This window comes from Canis lupus, chromosome 19, assembly GCF_048164855.1.
Source record: "Canis lupus baileyi chromosome 19, mCanLup2.hap1, whole genome shotgun sequence".
Taxonomy (NCBI): Eukaryota; Metazoa; Chordata; class Mammalia; order Carnivora; family Canidae; genus Canis; species Canis lupus.
Genome location: NC_132856.1, coordinates 11,492,204 through 11,508,121, shown reverse-complemented (window position 1 = coordinate 11,508,121; position 15,918 = coordinate 11,492,204). Strand labels below are relative to the sequence as shown.

Genomic DNA, 15,918 nt, shown 5'->3' with positions numbered 1-15,918 from the left:
TAAATCTTTTTTCTCTGGACATAGATGAGAGCTTGTTAAAGACATTGACCAGTATCTTGCTTTTCTTTTTTCACTAAAAAATATAAGTTGTTGGCTCTTTTTTATCAGCACATGCTAATGTGTCTCATTCTTTCTAGGTAGAGAGAAGCAACATAATGAAGTGGTTTTGAGCACTGACTCAAGGGCTAGCATTGCAATGTTATCTTTGCCACTAACTAGCTGTGTGACCTTGGGCAAGTGGCTTAGGCACTCTGAACATTTGTTTACTTATCCGGAAAATAAGAATAATAATAACAGCACCTATCTCAGAGGACTGAGTGAAGATGAAGCTAGTCAACTTACAAAAAGTAATTAGAACAGTGTCTTGTGCATAGTAAGTGTTTATTAGTATAAAAAAGGATCAAGTGGTTCTGATGGGAATGTGTCAAGGAACATAATTTGAAAATCCTTACCCTAAATTAGGAAGGTTTCATAATTCATTCATTCATTCATGTATTAAACACTTAGCATGTGTCAAATGACAAATGCATAGATGTGAACAAGAAGAACCCACTATTGCTTTCACAGAGAATCCAAAGAGATGAATATCTAAGAGTAGAATTTTAGGATGTATAACACTCATCAAGGATGTTTCCAACACATGGCTTAATGTAGTCAGCCTTGATAATAACATCCCCCCATATGGTTGCTAGTCTTTTAAAATTTACAAAGTCCTTGCACTTTTTATTTACCAACACTTGTCTATGGGCTGAGTTCACTATTCCTGTTTTACAGAGTAGGCAACAGGGAGACAACACATTTAAAGAACTTGTTTAAATTCAGGATGCTAAAAAGGGACAGAGCCAGAATTCAAACCCTGAGTTTCAGCTTTGCTCTCTAGCTGCCTTCCCATCTCATTGTGGCCAACTCTTAATGGGGGCAAAGACTGAGGAAAGAAGACATGTTACTAATATAACCCGCCTATTGTCTCTGAAAATCATACTCCCAATATTGTGGCGATCAGTTATGAATTCAATCATCTGTTCCAGAATCCTGCACAAGGCCATGATGGATGTAATTCACCAAAGTACAGGAGGGTTGTCTGTGATCTCAACTGGAAATACATTCTCCGTGCAGCAAGCTCCCTAATTCAATAGTTTTAGGCCAAAAAAAACACCTCTTCTCTTGTTTCTGTAGCTGCATTGCCCTCTAGTGGGAAAAGTTGGCACAATGCCCTGAATGAGAGTGTCCCTCACTGAACTTTCTAACAGTGTTAACAGTTACCAGCATAAACTCTGATTTATTGAAACTGGGCATAACTCTGCATTATTGAAACATTGGGTCACATTCCCATATTAAGGTGTAAGAATATCTTTAAAGCCTTAGAATGTAGAATTATATCACAGAGTATTTTCCCCTTTTTATTTTAAATTATGTGTATTCCCTTCATTTCAGGGGACTGCCTCCTTTCACAATACACAGACATGAACCATAGGAAGTAATAGCTGAATTTAGAAAGCATTTGGCTCAGAAACTGCAGAAACAGGTGGGATTGGACTGTGAAAGTGTTTTTGCATGGCCTGCACGGTTCTTTTTGCTTATTCACTTGTTATTTTTCTAAAATGAATCTAAACATTTAAATGCCTTTCAGTAAATTTGTACTCTCCCGTTATCCACAAATTTTTATTGTTATTGTTTGTTTTTATCACTTCCTATTGTTTTAGCTTGATTCCCCCAAAACAGATCCAAGACAATGACTTGGATACAGGTGTTGCGTCTGGGAAAGGATCTGGGATGCCGTGAGGCAGCGGGGAAACTGAGGCAGTAGGGAGTGCAACATCAATAAGGTATGTGCTATGGGATGACACCCAAAATCCCTAAGTTGGAGTGCTGACCCTCAGTACCTCAGAAAGTGACTTCATTTGGCTAGAGGGTCTTTAGAGATGTAATTAAGGCAAAACAAAGTCCTATGGGCAGGGCCCTGATCCTATAACAACTGGTATCCTTACAAGCAGAGGAGATCAGGACACAGACACACATACAGAGGAAAGACCATGTGAGGACACAGGGAAAACTTGCCCATCAGAAGCCAACAGAGAAGCCTCAGAAGAAACCAACCCTGCTGACACTTTGACCTTGGACTTCCAGCCTCCAGACTGTGAGATACATTTTTGCTATTTAAGCTACCTGGTCTGTGGTCCTTTTTTATGGCAGCCCCAGAAAAATAACACTGTATGTGTGAATGAATGAAGGGGTCATCACTATGGGCAACTGGGGGTCAGTCCTGCTGAGGACTCTCTGAGAAACCAATGGGGAATACATCTCAGAACTGTGGCACCAGAAAATGGAAAGGCTGGGGCATTTGCCCTGGCATGGGTCCCCCTTGGCTGAGGGCTGTTCCCAGGTGCATCGCTGATTACCCTGTGAAAGATGGAACAGGTTTTCCTGCTGATGGAGACCAAAGCCTGAAGGCAGAGAAGCAGACAGATGCAGGCAGTTGAGATGAGAAGCTTTCATAGTGTTAGGGAGAACTGCCCACCTTCCCAGCAGGTAACCCAGAAGTGGACCACGTGTCAGCTTCACCTGCTACACTAAATCCCTCCTATAGGTATTAATCTCTACTAATATGCTCTGCTGCTATCTCACGATGAACAGCTCTGCACATTTATATCAACATAAATGCTCCTAAGGTGATGTGTGCTCTTTTGTACTGTCCCTCTGCCTTGAGCACCTATCCCCCTGCTCCAATGTGTCTACTCAAGTCTCACTCAGTTGACATCTCTTCCAGAGAAACTTCCTCTGACCACACCAGCTCATGCTGCCCACCCCAGGTGTGCTTGACAGGCCTGTCCAACTTGGAATCCCTGTCACTCCCTCCATCCATGCAATTGTGCACATGGCACCAAACAAACCCGAGCCTTTGCACATGGTGCCTTTTTTTTTTAAAGATTTTATTTATTCATGAGAGACACAGAGAGAGAGGCAGAGACACAGGCAGAGGGAGAATCAGGCTCCATGCAGGGAGCCTGACTTGGGACTCGATCCCGGGTCTCCAGGATCACGCCCTGAGTGGAAGGTAGATGCTCAACCGCTGAGCCACCCAGGCATCCCATGGTGCCTTTTATGAAGATTTATTTTATTATATGAGGTTTCTGAATCTTAATGAGGATAGTGTTTGCCACTGCTGTACAAAGCAAGTATATGACAGCAATCACTTTGGTTTTTTTTTCCCCATTTGTCAACTTGTCACATCCCCCTTCCAAAGACAAACATTGTTCCTTTAGCATTTGGGCAAAGCTAATGGTAATGCCCTTGTATTGAGTGCTGCTTCTCAGCCACAGGACACTTTCAGATGTATCACTTCAGGAGGCTCTCAGACACACTGAAGAAACACAGCAGAGGAGCAGCATCACCCCCACTTTCTAAAGACTTGCAGACCAGAGACCAGAGCAACTGTGATGTGTCCCAAGGCCACCCAACAAGGTTGCAACAGAGCCACACTGAGAAACCAGCTCTCTAACTTCCCACTGTGGAGTCCTTCAATTTCCAGATGCTGGTAGGAAACAAACTCTTACTTCACACACAACAGTAAAGGATAGTTCCGGGGGAAATAAAGCGGAGCAGCAAGTCTGGCTTCAAAGGAAGTTCTCCCATGAGAATGTGACCCTTTCATTGGCTGGGGATTCTTCTCTCTCTCCATTGGAATTGTTTTGTTGTTTGGTGAACAATGATCTTCAGCTGCCTCTGTGCAATTAAGCCCCTTTCCAGTTGAGAAAGAAGTTATATGCTAGAATACTTAAGGAGCTTATCTCTGCCCCCACTGCCCAAAGAATCTATTGACATATTTTTCTAAAGTTTGTTCTCCAACTAAATGATGTTGCAGACAATAACCAACTATCCCACATGTAATCATGCCAAAGGCATCTCAGCTTCTTTCTTTGCGCTTTTTCCCACCTTACACAGCTGTCAAAGTGACCCTTTGAAACCATATGACAGAGCAGGTCACTGCTTTGCTCAAAACTGTTTCCCCTTGTAAGGAGGGTAAAAAATCAAAATCATTACTAGGCTCTACATAACCTGCTCCCTGACTCCTGCTCACCTCTTAGAATGCATCTGCTATCCCTCTCCTCATTTATCCTGACCCACCTTCACTGGCCTCCTTTCTGAACACCACAACTGTGTGTGTATGTGTGTGTGTGTGTGTGTGTGTGTGTGTGTGTTGTTTAGGGCCTTTGCACTTGCTGTTTCCTGTGATGGAAATTTCTCCCAGATTTGTGCAAGCCTATCCTGTGCCTCCTTTATTCTTTGTTTAAACATCATCTTTTGGGATCCCTGGGTGGCGCAGCGGTTTGGCGCCTGCCTTTGGCCCGGGGCACGATCCTGGAGACCCGGGATCGAATCCCACGTCGGGCTCCCGGTGCATGGAGCCTGCTTCTCCCTCTGCCTGTGTCTCTGCCTCTCTGTCTCTCTCTGTGTGACTATCATGAATAAATAAATAAAATCTTTAAAAAAATAAAATAAACATCATCTTTTTAGTGTACCCCTCCATGCACGAAAGGATTTGCTTGTTTGATTTACTGTCATAGCCTCAGCTTCTATATCACTCAATAAATATTTGTTGAACCAACAGAGTAAAAAAGGACATATATGTAGTTTTGGGGTTGTTGTCATATACCTCATTTAAAATAATTCCAAGATAGAACCTAAACATATGCTATGGATAGATTATGCCTAACTCTACTGTAAAAATCTTTCTTACATACTGATGATCTCTTCTGTGGCAGGAAAGTGAGAGCAAGTCTCTGACACTAGCAAAGAGAACTGACGGTCATTGAAGTTTCAAGCTCAGATGTCAGCTGTGACTTACCACTATCAATAAGTCATGTAAAAAAGAGAAAAAGAAAACATGTCTAAATGTATATGCAACTCCTAAAACCTGTCTTTTTCATAATCTGAGATTGCATAATCTAAATATCTGACTTCAATCTCTCATATTGACTGTTCATCAAGCACCTACTATGATTTTAAAAAAGAAGAAGAAAGCTCTTAGGAGGGAAACTGTTGTTGAGTTTTTTCAGAGCAGATTCTGAAACAAAAGTTTGGAGGGCATGTAATTCCTTTGGGAGGTGATGCCAGGAATCAATAGTAGAAGAACGAGAGATAAAACAGGAAGGGGAAGGAACGGGGGAAAGAAGGAGCCATAACAAGCAAACTACTGAAAACAAATGGACTCAGTCCTGCTGGGAACTCTAGGAAAGAGAGCCTCTGGGAAAGGAGAATGTATGATGGCCTAAGTAGCAGAGGCGGGCATGAGCCACAAGCACAGAGAAGGGTGAAACCAAGTCTGTCAGAGCTTCAGGAGAGGTCCTGAGGAAGTGGTGGTCAAGAAGAACCTTCCCAAGCAGAGATAATGGAGAATGGCATTTCAAGTCCTGGAGCCAGTATGGGCAAAACACAGAGGGTCATTGAGGCAGATGTCAATTTATATACCTGGGTGCTCTAGACATGTGACTATTTCTCCAGTAGTTTAATTTTTCCTTTGAACCCCATCCACTGGGTGAGAGAAAATCAATCTAGGTCTCTCCTCCCTCCCAGTCCAGGGATTTGTAGAAGTTCCAAACACAGTAGTTAAAGTATCTGGTTCTTTGGCTTGGGATCCCGATAGTTACTTTTACATCCCAACTTGGTAGGAGGTGGTACCCGGTATTTGATCAAATATCAATCTAGATGTCACAGTGAAGGTAATTTTTAGATGAAATTAACATTTAAATCAATAGACTTTGAATAGAACAGATCATCCTCCATAATGTGGAGGCTATAAGAGAAAAAAAAACAGACTTCCTGAAAGGAAGAGGAAATTATGCCTCCAGACTGCCTTCAGACTCAAGCTGCAACATCAATTCTTCCCTGGATCTCCAGGCTGCCAGCCTATGCTGCAGGATTTGGACTAGCCGGTTTCTACAGTCACATGAGCCAATTCCTTAAAATCAATCAATACATCTCTTTCTCTTCCTCTCCCCCTCTGTCTCTCCATCCTAGTGGTTTTATTTCCCTGAAAAACCCTGAGTAACATTGACCATCATCTATTTGCTTTGGAATTCTTGGAAACGTTACTATTCCCTCTGGCCTCCCATCATACTTACCCAAAATAGACAGTAACATGAAAGGGTCTGTGTTGTGTAGGAGGGACAGAACACCTGGAAATTCTCTTGAGTATCTCTGGAACCAGAAGAGTCTCTATGAGGTATGTGAGGTGTGTGTGACCTTCTCTGCTTGAGCATACCTTGGCAGCCTTTCTATAATACAACTTTCTCCCCATTCCTAGTGCAGGGGAATCTTACCAGCCTTAGCCCAGGATGCTCTGGCTTGAATTCTCCCAAATTCATATTCCCATTCCCAACCCCTTGCCAGAACTAGATGGGGAAGGGACTTGCAGAGGATGTGGAAGGAAGAAGAGAGGCAGGTTCATTATCAGGATCCATGCTAGCAAATTTTTCTGGCTACCTCTCTCTACAATTTTTGATTGCCATTTGCTCCCGTTTTCTTCCTCACAGGATGTTTTTATAGTTGTGGGCTAGTCCTTCTTAATTACTCTCTCTTGGGTAAGATAAGTTTTCTTGAACCATCTATAGAGAAGAGATCAGGGTATGTTTCAAGTGAGCAGGTATTTTTCTTTCACCCAAGTGTTTACACATGAGTTTCCTTGGCCTTTACATCTCTTCAGGTAAAAAAAAAAAAATGGCTACAAGACTGTTCATATTGTAAATTCTCTCTTTTCCACTACCTCAGTGACATACTGCTGTCCATACACATGGCTGCTCTGTGTGATTCTTTGCTTAGACCCACTCCTCAATTTCTCAGACTGAGACTGAATTCAGGGCAACCCCATCTATCAGCCCAAGGCCTTGTTTGCCAAGCCTACTCCCAAGGAATTTTTTTGGTTCACATTAAAGTTTGTTTACTCCACTTCCAGAATCATCCTTTCCAGGCTTTTCCTGAGATCTTCAGTTTCATAACTGCACCCCTGCTACATCTCTCTTTCATAAATCTACCTTTCCACCAACTTCATGGTGTGGGGTTTCAGCCATCTCCTTCCATTGAAGGTGAAATTTTTGTCTCTCTGAGTAACTTTCTGCTGCTGTATTCAAACCAAATGTCTCTTATGAGCTCATTATCTAGTCTGAGAGGGCAGGAAAACTGGCTCTGCCCAGTCATATCTTCTTCTGTGCTTAATTGTTTATGTTTGCAAATATATGCCCTGAATTCTCTGGACTTAGTTTCAAAGGTCAGATTCTTACAACTGAAAAGCTTTTCTTCTCCGAACTTCCCTGTCTGCAATGGATTAAAAGTCTGTTTTCAAACTCAAAAGCCAAGATTTCACTTTCATGTTACCTGAGATATGCCTAAACCACCATGTCCTGAATCAATGGATGTTTCAATTTTTCTGCCAGGGCAATGGCTTTTTAAAATTATTTACTAGGAATAAAAACATACCAGCTAACATATCAAATTATTAATCTGCCACACAGTGTAACAGATAATGTTTCAGAACCTATGCACTACAGCAGGAGCTAATTATCTTTTATTATGGTGCAGCGAATCATTACAGACAAAAAAACAACTAAAAATAAATAAGTACCACGGAAGTGCAAGGACAGCATTTTGGCAAAGAATCTTTTAACCATCTTTCCTAGACCAATCAATCTCTCTCCCTGTTGCTCTTGCTTGCTTGCTCTCTAAGGTTGTCATGATTTAAAACATATTCCTAAATACTTTATCTCCATTTTGCAGTAATTTGACCACATGTCAGAGCTGTTACATAAAAGACATGATACAATTTATAATGATTTGGTCAGAGGCAATATCATCTAGAAATCATTAATAGTATAAATAAAATTATTTTATAGGCATCTACTCTACAGATATGTATTACATTTCTCCGCTCTCTCTCAGAAAACTATTATTTTCAAAGCCTGCAAACTATAATGTAGTGTATATTTAGAGCCAAACTAAAAATTTCTTGGTGATAATATTTAGTAGCACTGACTAATTATTTTTATATGTTAGCTACTCTTTCTCTGACACAGAATGGAGGTAACTTAGCATATTTCTCTTGGCACTATCTTATCTGAAAAATAAACTCTGAGAAGTTGTTTATTTGTATATGCAGACTACATTTTATTCAGTTTTGTATGAAATATCACAACCTTTATTGCAGAACACATTGCAACTTTTTATCTTTGGTCTGAAAGTTTTGTAATGGCCTGTGCCCAAAGCAATACAATTCTGACATTTAGATGGAGTCAAACATCTCAAACGGGTTGTTTCGTGTTTATTTTTATTTATTTATTTATTTATTTATTTATTTATTTATTTATTTATTTATTTGGTCTAAAGGAATCCAAGGTGATCCAGAAGCTTCAGTGGTTAAAAGTGAATTGCAAAGCAATGTCAATGACTCTGCAGCCACAAAATGAGAAATTCAATTGAAAAAGTATATCAGGAGAGAAAGTCGGACTGAGAGATTGACAAGTATGAAGAAATACAAAGCAAGGGGCCCCCAAGGACCCAGGTTCATGAGCTCATTCAAGTTAACCAACCTGGGCCTTATTTTTCTCATTGTAAAATGGGAAACTAATAATAGCTCCCTAGCAGAACTATTTTGAGGGAAAGTTGGCATGTGAAAAACACTGTGCATGCTGTGAAATATGTACGTCAGCTGCCATCATTATCAGAAACTGCATTTTATTTAAAACCACAAATAAAACATTGCATCTCTTTGTTCTGTCTTCAGGTTATCTCTGACTTAGGTTGACATCTCTAGAAGGAGAGTCTGAAACCAGGATGCTTCTTGAGGTGGAAAACTGAATAGGGTAGGAGGAGAAGGCAGGAGAGATGAGGTTTCAGCTACAATCCAGCCCCAGCCTGATCCCCTGGGCAACTGCAACTGTGAAAGTGTGAATGATAACACAGGGTCATCTTCACTTGAGGCAAAGGGGTCTTTTGTATCCTTACATCTATCACTGGCTGTGGGGAAGGTGGATGTGATGTTCCAGATATTTCCATGTGAAGCAATTCTATCTGTCAAGGGCAATTTTCCAGCAAAGAGTTTGATTGCGGACTGTCAGCAGCCAACCCTTCCCCACCTGGGCAAAGGAAATCTGGACTAGGGCACTACAAGCATCTTCTATAATCACCATTTTGACCCCAAAACATCCAGCCTTATCCAGATGTTTCTTACATTGACCCCCTGTGTAGATCAAATTCTCTGCTAGTCAACAAATTCCCTGCTAGTCAAATATTTCTGCTGCTACAAAACCAGAAGCAGCTTAAGATAGAGAAACTTAAAAAGACTATAAAGTCACCAGCTTTGTATTGTTGAATCATGTGACTCACAGGCAGAAGCTAGACATGAAAATAAGATTTGCTCATGTTTATAGATTCAGCTGTTGTTTATTGAAATCCCACTATGTGCCAAGCCCTCTGCTAGTTACTTCCATATGGTAACTCATGCTACCTGTACAACTGTCTTGTAAAGTTGATAGATATTATCTTCCTTCTGCGCACCTTGTAATTTTATGGTTCAGGAAAACTGAAGCTCACTTGAAGAGTAGTCATTTGAGGGACAGAATTGAAAATGTTAATAGCCCAAATGGCCAAGATTACTTCTACTTCCTAGGAAATGTTAGAGAATGTTGAAAGTTATCCTTGGCATTCCAATTCCACAATGTGTACCCTCTATGTATTCCAAGTTTCATGTAAAGCAATGATGCACAGAGCAAGCAGACATGGTCCCTGCCTTCTTGGAGTTTGAGGTTGTTGGTGGCACAAATGATTCCTCATTAATGGTGGTATCCCCAAAGATAGACAAGGAATTAATTCAAAATGCCTTTACTGAACACTTAATAATGTGCAAGGCCTTGAACCCAGAGTGGGATAAGGTACATTTAGGAATAAGCTACAGTCCCTGCTGCAAAAGGGTATATGGTCTATTGATCTGATGTGTTCTTAATTTTCAACTTCCTGGCTCTTAAGCCCTATCTTAAAATCTAATCTAATCTTATCTTTACCTCAATGTTATGTTTAATTTATTCCAGAATGGACATCTTAGTAGGAGTCCCATGGGCTACATAGTTCCACTGACTCATTCACATTCAATGCATCAAGTCTTTGCTAGAGAATAAATACTGACATTCATCCTACAGGGACCACATCAGGCAATAATAAGAACTAAATTAGATATTTTCACTTTAGTAAACCCAAAAAATTACATTCCTAGAGATGGGGGTTAAACATCAGCCATAATCTGGAATAATCTGAATTATAAGAGTTGCCATTTTAAGTGTATATTTTGAATTTACTGGAATAAAAACTTTGATCATGTCAAGTATTTATAGTATTCAAAAATGCAAACAGTAACATCCCCCTCTTTCATTAGACTCCATCTTGATTCAGAAAACGAGGTCATTTCTTTCTCTGAACCAAGTGGGGATTTATTTATGACTAATGGCAATGGTCAATTTCTGGCTCACATTACAGATATTTTTATACATTTATTGTGTCTTATCTTCCTTAACATATCCCCTTCTGTATTTTCAGCTCCCTGAAGTAAAAATATTTGTTCTAGTTAGTCTTAGACTCCTTTGTGGCATACAGAAGGCATTCAATCAATGATGATTGACTCGCTGGCTGGAGTGACGAAAGGATGGATGAATACAGAAATGAAAAATGTTGCATTCTTTGCCAGTGTTGTCTTGGGGCTGATAAAAACTGCAGGGTACAATGTGACTCACCCAGAGAAGAGAATGAAGAGAAACTTAGAGATAAAGCACTTGCTGGTGGAAAAATGATTGGCAGAGAACATAAGCCTTGTACATAGTATGTACTCAAGGAGTTCCCTCTGAATTGCATAGGTGCAGACTTGGATTTCCTGAACATGTATATTAGGAGCCACAGGCTGGCTGAGCAAACCAAAAAAAAAAAAAAAAAAAACAAGCAGGGAGCTGTCTTAGTATCACCCACTACACCTCTGTCCCACTTGTGCTCCCTGACATCTAAAACTCTTTCTAGAAAAGGCATTTAGAAATAAATATTAACATCTAATTCTTCTGGGTGATTGCATTGGATATTTACTCTCTGGCTTCTCCATATCCATGATCTCTTCTGCAGGAGACAGACAGCCTTAACTTTCATTTGGGAATTCACTTCTTTCCAGCTTGAGCCCATAGAATCTAGACTTGTGGTATAACCCATGATGTAGACCTAAGACAGCTGGTGTATCACGTACCCTGGGCCATAGTGGATTGGTTCAGGAGGGGGCATGTGATGGACAGCAATTCAGTAAGAATGAAGTTTAAAACTTTTACCGGGCCTTTTAAATAAAATGTTCACTTTTTCGTTGGGTTTAAACCTAGAAGAATAGAGAACCAGGTGCTGTTGGCAGCCATTTTTGACTATGAGGAAAGAGCCTTTTTGAAAAGAGAGGCACAGTATAGCCAAAATGAAGACAACTGGGTGCATGAACGCTTACATCATTTAGCACCTGAAATAGGCCTTCGTCTGCAATTTTCCTTTTACATAATCCAACAAATTCCTTTTGTTGGTAAAGCCAGTTTGGTTTCAGTTTTCTGTCACTTAAAACCAAAAGACCTGAGAGAGGATAGAAATGCCTTAAAGGAACGATTACCATATGACTAAAATTCACAGTTAAAAAAAAATGGCTATAGAAGACACAGTTGGTGTCCCCCATATCCATATATCCACTCAGACAGAGGTGAAAAATGTAACTTCAGTGGACAAAAATCATACATGCTAAAGGCTTCCTATCTCAATGGCCTGTATTTCTGCCTGAAGGCTTTCTCTGGCCACAGAAGCATGATCATTCCATACACAGCAAAATGGGAAGTTAACGTCCCCAGAAGTGAACTTTAACCAGTGAATGATAGCAGTTGCCACCCCTCAGTGGGATCATTCTGATTTGTTTTAAAAAAGTGTATCTAGTAGGAGCGCCTGGGTAGCTCAGTTGGCTCAGCATCTACCTCAGCTCAGATCACTATCCCAAGGCCCTGAAATTGAGCCCTGATTCAGGCTCCCTGATTAGTGGGAATTCTGCTTCTCCTGTTCCCTCTGCCTCTCCCCCTGCTCATGCTCTTTCTCTCTCTCAAATAAATAAATAAAATCTTTAAAAACTATATCTAGTAGAATGGAGTCCTGGTTTCCCACAGTAGTAACTCATTCACTGAAACAGCTTTTACTGATTTTCCTTCTATCCTGCCTGCCTCCTTATTCCCTCACTGTGCTACCTGGGAATCATCTCTCAAATAAACAACTTGCACCCAAATCTTTTGTCAGGTTCTGTTCTGGGGAGGAACTCAACGAAAGGATGGATGAAGTTGATAAAAATTTGTTTGTAGAGGGCAGCAAGAGGAGGGCAAGAGGGACTAGAAAGTGCTCCCATGAAAATACAAGGTACAGAGAGAAGGGATATGAGAGCAGCCACTATCTGTGAGCAACAGCCCATACCACAACTAGTAGTGTGCAAAGGTAATCTTTGTCACCCAAAGCCTTCCTTTCTTTTTTTTTTTAAGCCTTCCTTTCTCTATCAGAATGAACAGAATATGAAATTTAGAACCTCAAGATCTTATAGCTCTACTACTTCCTATTAGTGTTAATTTTTGGCAAGTAGCCTAACACTTTTAAATCTTATTTTCCTCATCAAGGGCTAATAATACCTATTGTAATGGTTTTGGATCAAGGAGCAAAGGACAGGAAAATAATTTGGAAACTATAAAGCATTAGGCAAAAGCAATTATTTCTGATTCTCAAGTACAGAAGAGGGTAACATTCTAAGACTATAACCAGATCTCACACAGAAGAGAAAATCACACTGAAAATGCAAAGTGAAAATATTCCACCCCAGGAGATTCCCTAGACTTGAAAAAGGTTAACCACAAGGCACAAAGGTGTTAATATTAGATGGTGCCACTTCAATGGTTACCAGTTCATGTTGATCCTTCAAGGAAGAAGAAGTAGAGTATTAATACAAACCCATACTTTATAAATACTGCAAAAGTAAGATTGCTCTAAAAGAAGATGGTAGACATTATTCTTTGAAGGTCCCAGATGGATATTTTAGAAAAGGAAGTCAGCAGTAAAAGTGTTTTATAGCTTTAGAAACTTAACTAATTTAGAATCAGAAGTTTACTGTTTCACCAATATTTATGGGATTACAAATTTATCTAAAAATTTGTTTTTGTCCCACACACCCAAAGTTATTAATGAGCCAGCTGCTGGTTATTAATCTTCATTTCCTAAAACAAAACTGGCCCTATGTTTCTTGCAGATTGTACATCACATACAGAAACCATATCCTGGAAGCCAAATTAAGCTTGAGTCAATAGCCCATTACAGCCAAGAGTTGTGGGCAAAAGCCATAAGGAACTGCATGTCTAATGTTGCAGTGACGGAACCACATTTAGATGTAGAAAGGTTTTGGAAACATTCTATTTTTTCACTTAGAAAATAACTTAGGGCTTTACAACTTGTTTTTTTCTTCTTTTTTATTTCACCCTATTTTTTGTCCAAATGTTTCCTTTCCTAAAAATTGGGTTTCAAAGACAAGGTGAAAAGAAGGACTGAGCCAATACCCATCTACTGACAGGTGAGAGACAAAAGACAAAAGTTCATATAAAGAAGAATACTAATAGCATAAATATCGCTATTGAGTTTAGTTTGCTAAGTGTTTTAGTTGCCATTTATTCTCCATTTCACAGATGTAGAAAGTGAGACTCAGAAAGCTTTGGTGATATGCCCAAGGCTAAACAGATCATTCGTGGTACATCTCATATCTGAATATAGTTTATTCCAGGGCTCTGTTCTTAATAACTATGTCATCTGTATCACCCACAAAAAAACAAACTAATTGACGTTCGTAACCCTGTTGACCAGGAGGAGTGACAATGCACTAGAAAGTTGCAAACTTTTACTACTCTTTGTCAGGTTAGCTAGGATTTTACATAAACTTTCATACTGAATTTGAAACAGACACATTGCAGCCCATCACCTACCACTAAGTGCTAAATCTTATATTGTGTGTCACTGATGATCTATCTACCAGATACTAGATGCTTGGAATGAGGCTGAACAAGATTGGAGTGAAGGAACTTTCAGAAATAAGTCCAACTTCCATCTTTTGTCATGCAAGAGAGGAGTTATTCTGTATGTAAGACAAGGGAAGGAGGTAGAAATGTCTAAGAGGGGCACAGAGTAACCTCAATCCTGAGCCTACCTCCAGACACCCCTCCACTCACTGATTCGTCAAATTCTGGCCATTTTTACTCTGGTGACATTTTAGTATCTTTTTAACCCTTTCAACATAGCTGTTGCTTATTTGGTTATATGAGGCATCCTCTCTTTTGGAACTTGATGTGCCAAATACCATTACATTCATTCAAGAAATATATCAAGGCAGGCAAGAAAGATAGGACCTCTAACCCTATATAACTAGCATTTAGTTCTGTTTCTATACTCCTCTTACATATTACTTCTGGATTGACATGTGCTTCTCTAAGATAGTGAAATGGAATATTCTCTGTAACAAGAAACTTCACATTAAATATACTTTCAAAAAATCTAAACCCAATTTAAACTTTCACTTGCTAGGGTTGGCTCCTTCCCCCTCCTAGGTGGTACAGAAATCCCAAAGAGATTAATTTGGCATAAGAAATTTGGGGAAGGGCTTTGGTCCTCACTGAAGTGTTTGCTGATTAGGGCCATTTGGTTCATTCAAAGTGTAGGTCTCCAATTCCCCAGCATTCAGACCTTTCATGTTTAAATTAACTACTGAACTTTTGATGCCAAAGAATTTATGGTCAGTTCCCACCCCTGAGGACTCACACTGTCCTTGGGTGCTACATGAGGGTGGGACACAAGGCTACATCAAGTCTCCGGACTGGCCACCTTTACTTTCCTGCCCTAATCTTAGAAACTCTAAGTCTTAATCTCCTTAAAATGAAGTTGGACTTCTTTTAGCCCTCCCTTTCTCAGGGAAAGAAATACTTAATTTAACTTTCTCCTGGGAGGCTCTTAGAAAGAAGCATGGAAACATGGCTCTCATTTTTTCATGACAAGACTACAAAAAATAAACATAGCTAGTTTTTCAGTTCTATTCCCTTGCCACTTCTATTTGTATCAGGCTTCATGGACTGTTTTTTTCTCTTTACAGTAGGGATGCAGCTAGGGTGAATAAACATTCTCTACTCAATCCTTCTTACCTCTGATGCCCACTCCCCAGATGAAACCACTAGAAACTTCCAAGATTTACTTTCATATTTCTATATACACATCTATCTGTTGATTTTATAGTTTTTCCTATTATTTGTTGGCCTAATACTTTTTTAAATGAAGATCTCTTTTACATGATCCTCACAAAACATCCTGCCCCCCGCCCCTGCCCCCCCCCCACACACACACGCTGACACAGTGACTCCTATTATTTTGGAATAGTTGTATTTTACTACTTAGATATTAAACCAATATTCAGTGGCATGACTATGTAAATAATGTTCACAGTTAAACCTTATAACATTCTATGCTTTCACTGTCTTCCCTGTATACCTTTTTGCTTCACTTTTTTCCTTTTTGTTGTCCATCTCGCTTTTGATCTTCCTACTAGTAAGTTATTGCTTCATCTTCCAGAATACATCTCCTCTCAATATACTTTAATCATATGAGGTAGTCTGTCAGTTTTAACTTTTTTTCTTGGAAAAATTTTGAACCTTCTTCCTGTAATCTTTAAACTAGGACTGGATACTCTCTAGCACTACTACATACCTGTCATTCTAACACTTCACCTAACCATTATCTTGGGAATTCCCTCTTCCTTCTTCCTGCTGAAATTTGGAGATGAGAATGGAGATGGAACAGCCTTCCTACAACTTG

General features: G+C 39.8%; 1 long non-coding RNA gene across 1 annotated transcript in view; it reads right to left on the bottom strand.

Annotated features, from left to right (window-relative positions):
* LOC140611268 (uncharacterized) overlaps positions 1 to 6,172 on the bottom strand; it is a 100,112-nt gene extending 93,940 nt beyond the window's left edge. The window contains exon 1 of the long non-coding RNA XR_012012545.1: positions 6,123 to 6,172. This is a non-coding gene — a long non-coding RNA (uncharacterized lncRNA). The remainder of the gene's footprint in view (positions 1 to 6,122) is intronic.
* Positions 6,173 to 15,918: the final 9,746 nt, after the last annotated feature.